This window comes from Alosa sapidissima, chromosome 23 (assembly GCF_018492685.1).
Source record: "Alosa sapidissima isolate fAloSap1 chromosome 23, fAloSap1.pri, whole genome shotgun sequence".
Lineage (NCBI taxonomy): Eukaryota > Metazoa > Chordata > Actinopteri > Clupeiformes > Clupeidae > Alosa > Alosa sapidissima.
The window spans coordinates 649,576-666,694 of NC_055979.1; positions in this window are offsets into that span (position 1 = coordinate 649,576).

Consider the following 17,119-nt stretch of genomic DNA (forward strand, 5'->3'; position numbering starts at 1 on the left):
GAAACTGGGAAACTTAATATCCTCATGTTGAAATAACTGATGGGAAACTGGGAAACTTAATATCCTCATGTGGAAATAACTGGCGGGAAACTTAATATCCTCATGTTGAAATAACTGGTGGAAAACTGGGAAACTTAATATCCTCATGTAGATATAACTGGTGGGAAACTGCATATCCTCATGTGGAAATAACTGTTTGGAAACTGGGACACTTAATATCCTCATGTTGAAATAACTGGTGGGAAACTGGGAAACTTAATATCCTCATGTGGAAATAACTGGTGGGAAACTGCATATCCTCATGTGGAAATAACTGGTGGGAAACTGGGAAACTTAATATCCTCACACTCTTAAAAGGAATGTGTTGAAAACAACACAACTTGCGTTGTTTTTAACACATCTCTGTGTCTAGATAGGGACAACACAGTTTGTGTTGTTTCCTTTTTTATTTGTTACACAATATGTGTTGAAAATAACACAACTTGCGTTGAAAACAACGACACTTGCATTGTTTTTTAACACATCTCTGTGTCTAGATAGGGAGAACACAATCGTTTTAAGAGTGCATGTTGAAATAACTGGTGGGAAACTGGGAAACTTAATATCCTCATTTGGAAATAACTGGTGGGAAACTGCATATCCTCATGTTGAAATAACTGGTGGGAAACTTAATATCCTCATGTGGAAATAACTGGTGGGAAACTGGGAAACGTAATATCCTCATGTGGAAATAACTGGTAGGAAACTGCATATCCTCTTGTGGAAATAACTGGTGGGAAACTGGGAAACTGCATATCCTCACGTGGAAATAACTGGTGGGAAACTGGGAAACTTAATATCCTCATGTTGAAATAACTGGTGGGAAACTGGGAAACTTAATATCCTCATGTGGAAATAACTGGCGGGAAACTTAATATCCTCATGTTGAAATAACTGGTGGAAAACTGGGAAACTTAATATCCTCATGTAGAAATAACTGGTGGGAAACTGCATATCCTCATGTGGAAATAACTGTTTGGAAACTGGGACACTTAATATCCTCATGTTGAAATAACTGGTGGGAAACTGGGAAACTTAATATCCTCATGTGGAAATAACTGGTGGGAAACTGCATATCCTCATGTGGAAATAACTGGTGGGAAACTGGGAAACTTAATATCCTCACACTCTTAAAAGGAATGTGTTGAAAACAACACAACTTGCGTTGTTTTTTACACATCTCTGTGTCTAGATAGGGACAACACAGTTTGTGTTGTTTCCTTTTTTATTTGTTACACAATATGTGTTGAAAATAACACAACTTGCGTTGAAAACAACGAAACTTGCATTGTTTTTTAACACATCTCTGTGTCTAGATAGGGAGAACACAATCGTTTTAAGAGTGCATGTTGAAATAACTGGTGGGAAAATGGGAAACTTAATATCCTCATTTGGAAATAACTGGTGGGAAACTGGGAAACTGCATATCCTCACGTGGAAATAACTGGTGGGAAACTTGGAAACTTAATATCCTCATGTTGAAATAACTGGTGGGAAACTGGGAAACTAAATATCCTCATGTTGAAATAACTGGTGGGAAACTGGGAAACTTAATATCCTCATGTGGAAATAACTGGTAGGAAACTGCATATCCTCATGTTGAAATAACTGGTGGGAAACTGGGAAAATGAATATCCTCACGTGGAAATAACTGGTGGGAAACTGGGAAACTAAATATCCTCATGTTGAAATAAATGGTGGGAAACTGGGAAACTTAATATCCTCATTTGGAAATAACTGGTGGGAAACTGCATATCCTCATGTTGAAATAACTGGTGGGAAACTTAATATCCTCATGTGGAAATAACTGGTGGGAAACTGGGAAACGTAATATCCTCATGTGGAAATAACTGGTAGGAAACTGCATATCCTCATGTGGAAATAACTGGTGGGAAACTGGGAAAATGAATATCCTCACGTGGAAATAACTGGTGGGAAACTGGGAAACTGCATATCCTCACGTGGAAATAACTGGTGGGAAACTGGGAAACTTAATATCCTCATGTTGAAATAACTGATGGGAAACTGGGAAACTTAATATCCTCATGTGGAAATAACTGGCGGGAAACTTAATATCCTCATGTTGAAATAACTGGTGGAAAACTGGGAAACTTAATATCCTCATGTAGATATAACTGGTGGGAAACTGCATATCCTCATGTGGAAATAACTGTTTGGAAACTGGGACACTTAATATCCTCATGTTGAAATAACTGGTGGGAAACTGGGAAACTTAATATCCTCATGTGGAAATAACTGGTGGGAAACTGCATATCCTCATGTGGAAATAACTGGTGGGAAACTGGGAAACTTAATATCCTCACACTCTTAAAAGGAATGTGTTGAAAACAACACAACTTGCGTTGTTTTTAACACATCTCTGTGTCTAGATAGGGACAACACAGTTTGTGTTGTTTCCTTTTTTATTTGTTACACAATATGTGTTGAAAATAACACAACTTGCGTTGAAAACAACGACACTTGCATTGTTTTTTAACACATCTCTGTGTCTAGATAGGGAGAACACAATCGTTTTAAGAGTGCATGTTGAAATAACTGGTGGGAAACTGGGAAACTTAATATCCTCATTTGGAAATAACTGGTGGGAAACTGCATATCCTCATGTTGAAATAACTGGTGGGAAACTTAATATCCTCATGTGGAAATAACTGGTGGGAAACTGGGAAACGTAATATCCTCATGTGGAAATAACTGGTAGGAAACTGCATATCCTCTTGTGGAAATAACTGGTGGGAAACTGGGAAACTGCATATCCTCACGTGGAAATAACTGGTGGGAAACTGGGAAACTTAATATCCTCATGTTGAAATAACTGGTGGGAAACTGGGAAACTTAATATCCTCATGTGGAAATAACTGGCGGGAAACTTAATATCCTCATGTTGAAATAACTGGTGGAAAACTGGGAAACTTAATATCCTCATGTAGAAATAACTGGTGGGAAACTGCATATCCTCATGTGGAAATAACTGTTTGGAAACTGGGACACTTAATATCCTCATGTTGAAATAACTGGTGGGAAACTGGGAAACTTAATATCCTCATGTGGAAATAACTGGTGGGAAACTGCATATCCTCATGTGGAAATAACTGGTGGGAAACTGGGAAACTTAATATCCTCACACTCTTAAAAGGAATGTGTTGAAAACAACACAACTTGCGTTGTTTTTTACACATCTCTGTGTCTAGATAGGGACAACACAGTTTGTGTTGTTTCCTTTTTTATTTGTTACACAATATGTGTTGAAAATAACACAACTTGCGTTGAAAACAACGAAACTTGCATTGTTTTTTAACACATCTCTGTGTCTAGATAGGGAGAACACAATCGTTTTAAGAGTGCATGTTGAAATAACTGGTGGGAAAATGGGAAACTTAATATCCTCATTTGGAAATAACTGGTGGGAAACTGCATATCCCCATGTTGAAATAACTGGTGGGAAACTTAATATCCTCATGTGGAAATAACTGGTGGGAAACTGGGAAACTTAATATCCTCATGTGGAAATAACTGGTAGGAAACTGCATATCCTCATGTGGAAATAACTGGTGGGAAACTGGGAAAATGAATATCCTCACGTGGAAATAACTGGTGGGAAACTGGGAAACTTAATATCCTCATGTTGAAATAACTGGTGGGAAACTGGGAAACTGCATATCCTCACGTGGAAATAACTGGTGGGAAACTGGGAAACTTAATATCCTCATGTGGAAATAACTGGTAGGAAACTGCATATCCTCATGTGGAAATAACTGGTGGGAAACTGGGAAACTTAATATCCTCATGTTGAAAAAACTGGTGGGAAACTGCATATCCTTACGTGGAAATAACTGGTGGGAAACTGGGAAACTTAATATCCTCATGTTGAAATAACTGGTGGGAAACTGGGAAACTGCATATCCTCACGTGGAAATAACTGGTGGGAAACTGGGAAACTTAATATCCTCATGTTGAAATAACTGGTGGGAAACTGGGAAACTGCATATCCTCACGTGGAAATAACTGGTGGGAAACTGGAAAAACTTAATATCCTCATGTGGAAATAACTGGTAGGAAACTGCATATCCTCATGTGGAAATAACTGGTGGGAAACTGGGAAACTGCATATCCTCATGTGGAAATAACTGGTAGGAAACTGCATATCCTCACGTAGAAATAACTGGTGGGAAACTGGGAAACTTAATATCCTCATGTTGAAATAACTGGTGGGAAACTGGGAAACTTAATATCCTCATGTGGAAATAACTGGTAGGAAACTGCATATCCTCATGTGGAAATAACTGGTGGGAAACTGGGAAACTGCATATCCTCATGTGGAAATAACTGGTAGGAAACTGCATATCCTCACGTAGAAATAACTGGTGGGAAACTGGGAAACTTAATATCCTCATGTTGAAATAACTGGTAGGAAACTGCATATCCTCTTGTGGAAATAACTGGTGGAAAACTGGGAAACTTAATATCCTCATGTAGAAATAACTGGTGGGAAACTGCATATCCTCATGTGGAAATAACTGTTTGGAAACTGGGACACTTAATATCCTCATGTTGAAATAACTGGTGGGAAACTGGGAAACTTAATATCCTCATGTGGAAATAACTGGTGGGAAACTGCATATCCTCATGTGGAAATAACTGGTGGGAAACTGGGAAACTTAATATCCTCACACTCTTAAAAGGAATGTGTTGAAAACAACACAACTTGCGTTGTTTTTTACACATCTCTGTGTCTAGATAGGGACAACACAGTTTGTGTTGTTTCCTTTTTTATTTGTTACACAATATGTGTTGAAAATAACACAACTTGCGTTGAAAACAACGAAACTTGCATTGTTTTTTAACACATCTCTGTGTCTAGATAGGGAGAACACAATCGTTTTAAGAGTGCATGTTGAAATAACTGGTGGGAAAATGGGAAACTTAATATCCTCATTTGGAAATAACTGGTGGGAAACTGCATATCCCCATGTTGAAATAACTGGTGGGAAACTTAATATCCTCATGTGGAAATAACTGGTGGGAAACTGGGAAACTTAATATCCTCATGTGGAAATAACTGGTAGGAAACTGCATATCCTCATGTGGAAATAACTGGTGGGAAACTGGGAAAATGAATATCCTCACGTGGAAATAACTGGTGGGAAACTGGGAAACTTAATATCCTCATGTTGAAATAACTGGTGGGAAACTGGGAAACTGCATATCCTCACGTGGAAATAACTGGTGGGAAACTGGGAAACTTAATATCCTCATGTGGAAATAACTGGTAGGAAACTGCATATCCTCATGTGGAAATAACTGGTGGGAAACTGGGAAACTTAATATCCTCATGTTGAAAAAACTGGTGGGAAACTGCATATCCTTACGTGGAAATAACTGGTGGGAAACTGGGAAACTTAATATCCTCATGTTGAAATAACTGGTGGGAAACTGGGAAACTGCATATCCTCACGTGGAAATAACTGGTGGGAAACTGGGAAACTTAATATCCTCATGTTGAAATAACTGGTGGGAAACTGGGAAACTGCATATCCTCACGTGGAAATAACTGGTGGGAAACTGGAAAAACTTAATATCCTCATGTGGAAATAACTGGTAGGAAACTGCATATCCTCATGTGGAAATAACTGGTGGGAAACTGGGAAACTGCATATCCTCATGTGGAAATAACTGGTAGGAAACTGCATATCCTCACGTAGAAATAACTGGTGGGAAACTGGGAAACTTAATATCCTCATGTTGAAATAACTGGTGGGAAACTGGGAAACTTAATATCCTCATGTGGAAATAACTGGTAGGAAACTGCATATCCTCATGTGGAAATAACTGGTGGGAAACTGGGAAACTGCATATCCTCATGTGGAAATAACTGGTAGGAAACTGCATATCCTCACGTAGAAATAACTGGTGGGAAACTGGGAAACTTAATATCCTCATGTTGAAATAACTGGTGGGAAACTGGGAAACTTAATATCCTCATGTGGAAATAACTGGCGGGAAACTGCATATCCTCACGTGGAAATAACTGGTGGGAAACTGGGAAACTGCATATCCTCACGTGGAAATAACTGGTGGGAAACTGGGAAACTTAATATCCTCATGTTGAAATAACTGGTGGGAAACTGGGAAACTTAATATCCTCATGTGGAAATAACTGGCGGGAAACTTAATATCCTCATGTTGAAATAACTGGTGGAAAACTGGGAAACTTAATATCCTCATGTTGAAATAACTGGTGGGAAACTGGGAAACTTAATATCCTCATGTGGAAATAACTGGCGGGAAACTTAATATCCTCATGTTGAAATAACTGGTGGAAAACTGGGAAACTTAATATCCTCATGTAGAAATAACTGGTGGGAAACTGCATATCCTCATGTGGAAATAACTGTTTGGAAACTGGGACACTTAATATCCTCATGTTGAAATAACTGGTGGGAAACTGGGAAACTTAATATCCTCATGTGGAAATAACTGGTGGGAAACTGCATATCCTCATGTGGAAATAACTGGTGGGAAACTGGGAAACTTAATATCCTCACACTCTTAAAAGGAATGTGTTGAAAACAACACAACTTGCGTTGTTTTTTACACATCTCTGTGTCTAGATAGGGACAACACAGTTTGTGTTGTTTCCTTTTTTATTTGTTACACAATATGTGTTGAAAATAACACAACTTGCGTTGAAAACAACGAAACTTGCATTGTTTTTTAACACATCTCTGTGTCTAGATAGGGAGAACACAATCGTTTTAAGAGTGCATGTTGAAATAACTGGTGGGAAAATGGGAAACTTAATATCCTCATTTGGAAATAACTGGTGGGAAACTGGGAAACTGCATATCCTCACGTGGAAATAACTGGTGGGAAACTTGGAAACTTAATATCCTCATGTTGAAATAACTGGTGGGAAACTGGGAAACTAAATATCCTCATGTTGAAATAACTGGTGGGAAACTGGGAAACTTAATATCCTCATGTGGAAATAACTGGTAGGAAACTGCATATCCTCATGTTGAAATAACTGGTGGGAAACTGGGAAAATGAATATCCTCACGTGGAAATAACTGGTGGGAAACTGGGAAACTAAATATCCTCATGTTGAAATAAATGGTGGGAAACTGGGAAACTTAATATCCTCATTTGGAAATAACTGGTGGGAAACTGCATATCCTCATGTTGAAATACCTGGTGGGAAACTTAATATCCTCATGTGGAAATAACTGGTGGGAAACTGGGAAACGTAATATCCTCATGTGGAAATAACTGGTAGGAAACTGCATATCCTCATGTGGAAATAACTGGTGGGAAACTGGGAAAATGAATATCCTCACGTGGAAATAACTGGTGGGAAACTGGGAAACTGCATATCCTCACGTGGAAATAACTGGTGGGAAACTGGGAAACTTAATATCCTCATGTTGAAATAACTGATGGGAAACTGGGAAACTTAATATCCTCATGTGGAAATAACTGGCGGGAAACTTAATATCCTCATGTTGAAATAACTGGTGGAAAACTGGGAAACTTAATATCCTCATGTAGATATAACTGGTGGGAAACTGCATATCCTCATGTGGAAATAACTGTTTGGAAACTGGGACACTTAATATCCTCATGTTGAAATAACTGGTGGGAAACTGGGAAACTTAATATCCTCATGTGGAAATAACTGGTGGGAAACTGCATATCCTCATGTGGAAATAACTGGTGGGAAACTGGGAAACTTAATATCCTCACACTCTTAAAAGGAATGTGTTGAAAACAACACAACTTGCGTTGTTTTTAACACATCTCTGTGTCTAGATAGGGACAACACAGTTTGTGTTGTTTCCTTTTTTATTTGTTACACAATATGTGTTGAAAATAACACAACTTGCGTTGAAAACAACGACACTTGCATTGTTTTTTAACACATCTCTGTGTCTAGATAGGGAGAACACAATCGTTTTAAGAGTGCATGTTGAAATAACTGGAGGGAAACTGGGAAACTTAATATCCTCATTTGGAAATAACTGGTGGGAAACTGCATATCCTCATGTTGAAATAACTGGTGGGAAACTTAATATCCTCATGTGGAAATAACTGGTGGGAAACTGGGAAACGTAATATCCTCATGTGGAAATAACTGGTAGGAAACTGCATATCCTCTTGTGGAAATAACTGGTGGGAAACTGGGAAACTGCATATCCTCACGTGGAAATAACTGGTGGGAAACTGGGAAACTTAATATCCTCATGTTGAAATAACTGGTGGGAAACTGGGAAACTTAATATCCTCATGTGGAAATAACTGGCGGGAAACTTAATATCCTCATGTTGAAATAACTGGTGGAAAACTGGGAAACTTAATATCCTCATGTAGAAATAACTGGTGGGAAACTGCATATCCTCATGTGGAAATAACTGTTTGGAAACTGGGACACTTAATATCCTCATGTTGAAATAACTGGTGGGAAACTGGGAAACTTAATATCCTCATGTGGAAATAACTGGTGGGAAACTGCATATCCTCATGTGGAAATAACTGGTGGGAAACTGGGAAACTTAATATCCTCACACTCTTAAAAGGAATGTGTTGAAAACAACACAACTTGCGTTGTTTTTTACACATCTCTGTGTCTAGATAGGGACAACACAGTTTGTGTTGTTTCCTTTTTTATTTGTTACACAATATGTGTTGAAAATAACACAACTTGCGTTGAAAACAACGAAACTTGCATTGTTTTTTAACACATCTCTGTGTCTAGATAGGGAGAACACAATCGTTTTAAGAGTGCATGTTGAAATAACTGGTGGGAAAATGGGAAACTTAATATCCTCATTTGGAAATAACTGGTGGGAAACTGCATATCCCCATGTTGAAATAACTGGTGGGAAACTTAATATCCTCATGTGGAAATAACTGGTGGGAAACTGGGAAACTTAATATCCTCATGTGGAAATAACTGGTAGGAAACTGCATATCCTCATGTGGAAATAACTGGTGGGAAACTGGGAAAATGAATATCCTCACGTGGAAATAACTGGTGGGAAACTGGGAAACTTAATATCCTCATGTTGAAATAACTGGTGGGAAACTGGGAAACTGCATATCCTCACGTGGAAATAACTGGTGGGAAACTGGGAAACTTAATATCCTCATGTGGAAATAACTGGTAGGAAACTGCATATCCTCATGTGGAAATAACTGGTGGGAAACTGGGAAACTTAATATCCTCATGTTGAAAAAACTGGTGGGAAACTGCATATCCTTACGTGGAAATAACTGGTGGGAAACTGGGAAACTTAATATCCTCATGTTGAAATAACTGGTGGGAAACTGGGAAACTGCATATCCTCACGTGGAAATAACTGGTGGGAAACTGGGAAACTTAATATCCTCATGTTGAAATAACTGGTGGGAAACTGGGAAACTGCATATCCTCACGTGGAAATAACTGGTGGGAAACTTGGAAACTTAATATCCTCATGTTGAAATAACTGGTGGGAAACTGGGAAACTAAATATCCTCATGTTGAAATAACTGGTGGGAAACTGGGAAACTTAATATCCTCATGTGGAAATAACTGGTAGGAAACTGCATATCCTCATGTTGAAATAACTGGTGGGAAACTGGGAAAATGAATATCCTCACGTGGAAATAACTGGTGGGAAACTGGGAAACTAAATATCCTCATGTTGAAATAAATGGTGGGAAACTGGGAAACTTAATATCCTCATTTGGAAATAACTGGTGGGAAACTGCATATCCTCATGTTGAAATAACTGGTGGGAAACTTAATATCCTCATGTGGAAATAACTGGTGGGAAACTGGGAAACGTAATATCCTCATGTGGAAATAACTGGTAGGAAACTGCATATCCTCATGTGGAAATAACTGGTGGGAAACTGGGAAAATGAATATCCTCACGTGGAAATAACTGGTGGGAAACTGGGAAACTGCATATCCTCACGTGGAAATAACTGGTGGGAAACTGGGAAACTTAATATCCTCATGTTGAAATAACTGATGGGAAACTGGGAAACTTAATATCCTCATGTGGAAATAACTGGCGGGAAACTTAATATCCTCATGTTGAAATAACTGGTGGAAAACTGGGAAACTTAATATCCTCATGTAGATATAACTGGTGGGAAACTGCATATCCTCATGTGGAAATAACTGTTTGGAAACTGGGACACTTAATATCCTCATGTTGAAATAACTGGTGGGAAACTGGGAAACTTAATATCCTCATGTGGAAATAACTGGTGGGAAACTGCATATCCTCATGTGGAAATAACTGGTGGGAAACTGGGAAACTTAATATCCTCACACTCTTAAAAGGAATGTGTTGAAAACAACACAACTTGCGTTGTTTTTAACACATCTCTGTGTCTAGATAGGGACAACACAGTTTGTGTTGTTTCCTTTTTTATTTGTTACACAATATGTGTTGAAAATAACACAACTTGCGTTGAAAACAACGACACTTGCATTGTTTTTTAACACATCTCTGTGTCTAGATAGGGAGAACACAATCGTTTTAAGAGTGCATGTTGAAATAACTGGTGGGAAACTGGGAAACTTAATATCCTCATTTGGAAATAACTGGTGGGAAACTGCATATCCTCATGTTGAAATAACTGGTGGGAAACTTAATATCCTCATGTGGAAATAACTGGTGGGAAACTGGGAAACGTAATATCCTCATGTGGAAATAACTGGTAGGAAACTGCATATCCTCTTGTGGAAATAACTGGTGGGAAACTGGGAAACTGCATATCCTCACGTGGAAATAACTGGTGGGAAACTGGGAAACTTAATATCCTCATGTTGAAATAACTGGTGGGAAACTGGGAAACTTAATATCCTCATGTGGAAATAACTGGCGGGAAACTTAATATCCTCATGTTGAAATAACTGGTGGAAAACTGGGAAACTTAATATCCTCATGTAGAAATAACTGGTGGGAAACTGCATATCCTCATGTGGAAATAACTGTTTGGAAACTGGGACACTTAATATCCTCATGTTGAAATAACTGGTGGGAAACTGGGAAACTTAATATCCTCATGTGGAAATAACTGGTGGGAAACTGCATATCCTCATGTGGAAATAACTGGTGGGAAACTGGGAAACTTAATATCCTCACACTCTTAAAAGGAATGTGTTGAAAACAACACAACTTGCGTTGTTTTTTACACATCTCTGTGTCTAGATAGGGACAACACAGTTTGTGTTGTTTCCTTTTTTATTTGTTACACAATATGTGTTGAAAATAACACAACTTGCGTTGAAAACAACGAAACTTGCATTGTTTTTTAACACATCTCTGTGTCTAGATAGGGAGAACACAATCGTTTTAAGAGTGCATGTTGAAATAACTGGTGGGAAAATGGGAAACTTAATATCCTCATTTGGAAATAACTGGTGGGAAACTGCATATCCCCATGTTGAAATAACTGGTGGGAAACTTAATATCCTCATGTGGAAATAACTGGTGGGAAACTGGGAAACTTAATATCCTCATGTGGAAATAACTGGTAGGAAACTGCATATCCTCATGTGGAAATAACTGGTGGGAAACTGGGAAAATGAATATCCTCACGTGGAAATAACTGGTGGGAAACTGGGAAACTTAATATCCTCATGTTGAAATAACTGGTGGGAAACTGGGAAACTGCATATCCTCACGTGGAAATAACTGGTGGGAAACTGGGAAACTTAATATCCTCATGTGGAAATAACTGGTAGGAAACTGCATATCCTCATGTGGAAATAACTGGTGGGAAACTGGGAAACTTAATATCCTCATGTTGAAAAAACTGGTGGGAAACTGCATATCCTTACGTGGAAATAACTGGTGGGAAACTGGGAAACTTAATATCCTCATGTTGAAATAACTGGTGGGAAACTGGGAAACTGCATATCCTCACGTGGAAATAACTGGTGGGAAACTGGGAAACTTAATATCCTCATGTTGAAATAACTGGTGGGAAACTGGGAAACTGCATATCCTCACGTGGAAATAACTGGTGGGAAACTGGAAAAACTTAATATCCTCATGTGGAAATAACTGGTAGGAAACTGCATATCCTCATGTGGAAATAACTGGTGGGAAACTGGGAAACTGCATATCCTCATGTGGAAATAACTGGTAGGAAACTGCATATCCTCACGTAGAAATAACTGGTGGGAAACTGGGAAACTTAATATCCTCATGTTGAAATAACTGGTGGGAAACTGGGAAACTTAATATCCTCATGTGGAAATAACTGGTAGGAAACTGCATATCCTCATGTGGAAATAACTGGTGGGAAACTGGGAAACTGCATATCCTCATGTGGAAATAACTGGTAGGAAACTGCATATCCTCACGTAGAAATAACTGGTGGGAAACTGGGAAACTTAATATCCTCATGTTGAAATAACTGGTGGGAAACTGGGAAACGTAATATCCTCATGTGGAAATAACTGGTAGGAAACTGCATATCCTCTTGTGGAAATAACTGGTGGGAAACTGGGAAACTGCATATCCTCACGTGGAAATAACTGGTGGGAAACTGGGAAACTTAATATCCTCATGTTGAAATAACTGGTGGGAAACTGGGAAACTTAATATCCTCATGTGGAAATAACTGGCGGGAAACTTAATATCCTCATGTTGAAATAACTGGTGGAAAACTGGGAAACTTAATATCCTCATGTAGAAATAACTGGTGGGAAACTGCATATCCTCATGTGGAAATAACTGTTTGGAAACTGGGAAACTTAATATCCTCATGTTGAAATAACTGGTGGGAAACTGGGAAACTTAATATCCTCATGTGGAAATAACTGGTGGGAAACTGCATATCCTCATGTGGAAATAACTGGTGGGAAACTGGGAAACTTAATATCCTCACACTCTTAAAAGAAATGTGTTGAAAACAACACAACTTGCGTTGTTTTTTACACATCTCTGTGTCTAGATAGGGACAACACAGTTTGTGTTGTTTCCTTTTTTATTTGTTACACAATATGTGTTGAAAATAACACAACTTGCGTTGAAAACAACGAAACTTGCATTGTTTTTTAACACATCTCTGTGTCTAGATAGGGAGAACACAATCGTTTTAAGAGCGCATGTTGAAATAACTGGTGGGAAAATGGGAAACTTAATATCCTCATTTGGAAATAACTGGTGGGAAACTGCATATCCCCATGTTGAAATAACTGGTGGGAAACTTAATATCCTCATGTGGAAATAACTGGTGGGAAACTGGGAAACTTAATATCCTCATGTGGAAATAACTGGTAGGAAACTGCATATCCTCATGTGGAAATAACTGGTGGGAAACTGGGAAAATGAATATCCTCACGTGGAAATAACTGGTGGGAAACTGGGAAACTTAATATCCTCATGTTGAAATAACTGGTGGGAAACTGGGAAACCGCATATCCTCACGTGGAAATAACTGGTGGGAAACTGGGAAACTTAATATCCTCATGTGGAAATAACTGGTAGGAAACTGCATATCCTCATGTGGAAATAACTGGTGGGAAACTGGGAAACTTAATATCCTCATGTTGAAAAAACTGGTGGGAAACTGCATATCCTCACGTGGAAATAACTGGTGGGAAACTGGGAAACTTAATATCCTCATGTTGAAATAACTGGTGGGAAACTGGGAAACTGCATATCCTCACGTGGAAATAACTGGTGGGAAACTGGGAAACTTAATATCCTCATGTGGAAATAACTGGTAGGAAACTGCATATCCTCATGTGGAAATAACTGGTGGGAAACTGGGAAACTGCATATCCTCATGTGGAAATAACTGGTAGGAAACTGCATATCCTCACGTAGAAATAACTGGTGGGAAACTGGGAAACTTAATATCCTCATGTTGAAATAACTGGTGGGAAACTGGGAAACTTAATATCCTCATGTGGAAATAACTGGTAGGAAACTGCATATCCTCATGTGGAAATAACTGGTGGGAAACTGGGAAACTGCATATCCTCATGTGGAAATAACTGGTAGAAAACTGCATATCCTCACGTAGAAATAATTGGTGGGAAACTGGGAAACTTAATATCCTCATGTTGAAATAACTGGTGGGAAACTGGGAAACTTAATATCCTCATGTGGAAATAACTGGCGGGAAACTGCATATCCTCACGTGGAAATAACTGATAGGAAACTGCATATCCTCATGTGGAAATAACTGGTGGGAAACCTGGAAAATGAATATCCTCACGTGGAAATAACTGGTGGGAAACTGGGAAACTTAATATCCTCATGTTGAAATAACTGGTGGGAAACTGGGAAACTTAATATCCTCATGTGGAAATAACTGGCGGGAAACTTAATATCCTCATGTTGAAATAACTGGTGGAAAACTGGGAAACTTAATATCCTCATGTAGATATAACTGGTGGGAAACTGCATATCCTCATGTGGAAATAACTGTTTGGAAACTGGGACACTTAATATCCTCATGTTGAAATAACTGGTGGGAAACTGGGAAACTTAATATCCTCATGTGGAAATAACTGGTGGGAAACTGCATATCCTCATGTGGAAATAACTGGTGGGAAACTGGGAAACTTAATATCCTCACACTCTTAAAAGGAATGTGTTGAAAACAACACAACTTGCGTTGTTTTTAACACATCTCTGTGTCTAGATAGGGACAACACAGTTTGTGTTGTTTCCTTTTTTATTTGTTACACAATATGTGTTGAAAATAACACAACTTGCGTTGAAAACAACGACACTTGCATTGTTTTTTAACACATCTCTGTGTCTAGATAGGGAGAACACAATCGTTTTAAGAGCGCATGTTGAAATAACTGGTGGGAAAATGGGAAACTTAATATCCTCATTTGGAAATAACTGGTGGGAAACTGCATATCCCCATGTTGAAATAACTGGTGGGAAACTTAATATCCTCATGTGGAAATAACTGGTGGGAAACTGGGAAACTTAATATCCTCATGTGGAAATAACTGGTAGGAAACTGCATATCCTCATGTGGAAATAACTGGTGGGAAACTGGGAAAATGAATATCCTCACGTGGAAATAACTGGTGGGAAACTGGGAAACTTAATATCCTCATGTTGAAATAACTGGTGGGAAACTGGGAAACCGCATATCCTCACGTGGAAATAACTGGTGGGAAACTGGGAAACTTAATATCCTCATGTGGAAATAACTGGTAGGAAACTGCATATCCTCATGTGGAAATAACTGGTGGGAAACTGGGAAACTTAATATCCTCATGTTGAAAAAACTGGTGGGAAACTGCATATCCTCACGTGGAAATAACTGGTGGGAAACTGGGAAACTTAATATCCTCATGTTGAAATAACTGGTGGGAAACTGGGAAACTGCATATCCTCACGTGGAAATAACTGGTGGGAAACTGGGAAACTTAATATCCTCATGTGGAAATAACTGGTAGGAAACTGCATATCCTCATGTGGAAATAACTGGTGGGAAACTGGGAAACTGCATATCCTCATGTGGAAATAACTGGTAGGAAACTGCATATCCTCACGTAGAAATAACTGGTGGGAAACTGGGAAACTTAATATCCTCATGTTGAAATAACTGGTGGGAAACTGGGAAACTTAATATCCTCATGTGGAAATAACTGGTAGGAAACTGCATATCCTCATGTGGAAATAACTGGTGGGAAACTGGGAAACTGCATATCCTCATGTGGAAATAACTGGTAGAAAACTGCATATCCTCACGTAGAAATAATTGGTGGGAAACTGGGAAACTTAATATCCTCATGTTGAAATAACTGGTGGGAAACTGGGAAACTTAATATCCTCATGTGGAAATAACTGGCGGGAAACTGCATATCCTCACGTGGAAATAACTGATAGGAAACTGCATATCCTCATGTGGAAATAACTGGTGGGAAACCTGGAAAATGAATATCCTCACGTGGAAATAACTGGTGGGAAACTGGGAAACTTAATATCCTCATGTTGAAATAACTGGTGGGAAACTGGGAAACTTAATATCCTCATGTGGAAATAACTGGCGGGAAACTTAATATCCTCATGTTGAAATAACTGGTGGAAAACTGGGAAACTTAATATCCTCATGTAGATATAACTGGTGGGAAACTGCATATCCTCATGTGGAAATAACTGTTTGGAAACTGGGACACTTAATATCCTCATGTTGAAATAACTGGTGGGAAACTGGGAAACTTAATATCCTCATGTGGAAATAACTGGTGGGAAACTGCATATCCTCATGTGGAAATAACTGGTGGGAAACTGGGAAACTTAATATCCTCACACTCTTAAAAGGAATGTGTTGAAAACAACACAACTTGCGTTGTTTTTAACACATCTCTGTGTCTAGATAGGGACAACACAGTTTGTGTTGTTTCCTTTTTTATTTGTTACACAATATGTGTTGAAAATAACACAACTTGCGTTGAAAACAACGACACTTGCATTGTTTTTTAACACATCTCTGTGTCTAGATAGGGAGAACACAATCGTTTTAAGAGTGCATGTTGAAATAACTGGTGGGAAACTGGGAAACTTAATATCCTCATTTGGAAATAACTGGTGGGAAACTGCATATCCTCATGTTGAAATAACTGGTGGGAAACTTAATATCCTCATGTGGAAATAACTGGTGGGAAACTGGGAAACGTAATATCCTCATGTGGAAATAACTGGTAGGAAACTGCATATCCTCTTGTGGAAATAACTGGTGGGAAACTGGGAAACTGCATATCCTCACGTGGAAATAACTGGTGGGAAACTGGGAAACTTAATATCCTCATGTTGAAATAACTGGTGGGAAACTGGGAAACTTAATATCCTCATGTGGAAATAACTGGCGGGAAACTTAATATCCTCATGTTGAAATAACTGGTGGAAAACTGGGAAACTTAATATCCTCATGTAGAAATAACTGGTGGGAAACTGCATATCCTCATGTGGAAATAACTGTTTGGAAACTGGGAAACTTAATATCCTCATGTTGAAATAACTGGTGGGAAACTGGGAAACTTAATATCCTCATGTGGAAATAACTGGTGGGAAACTGC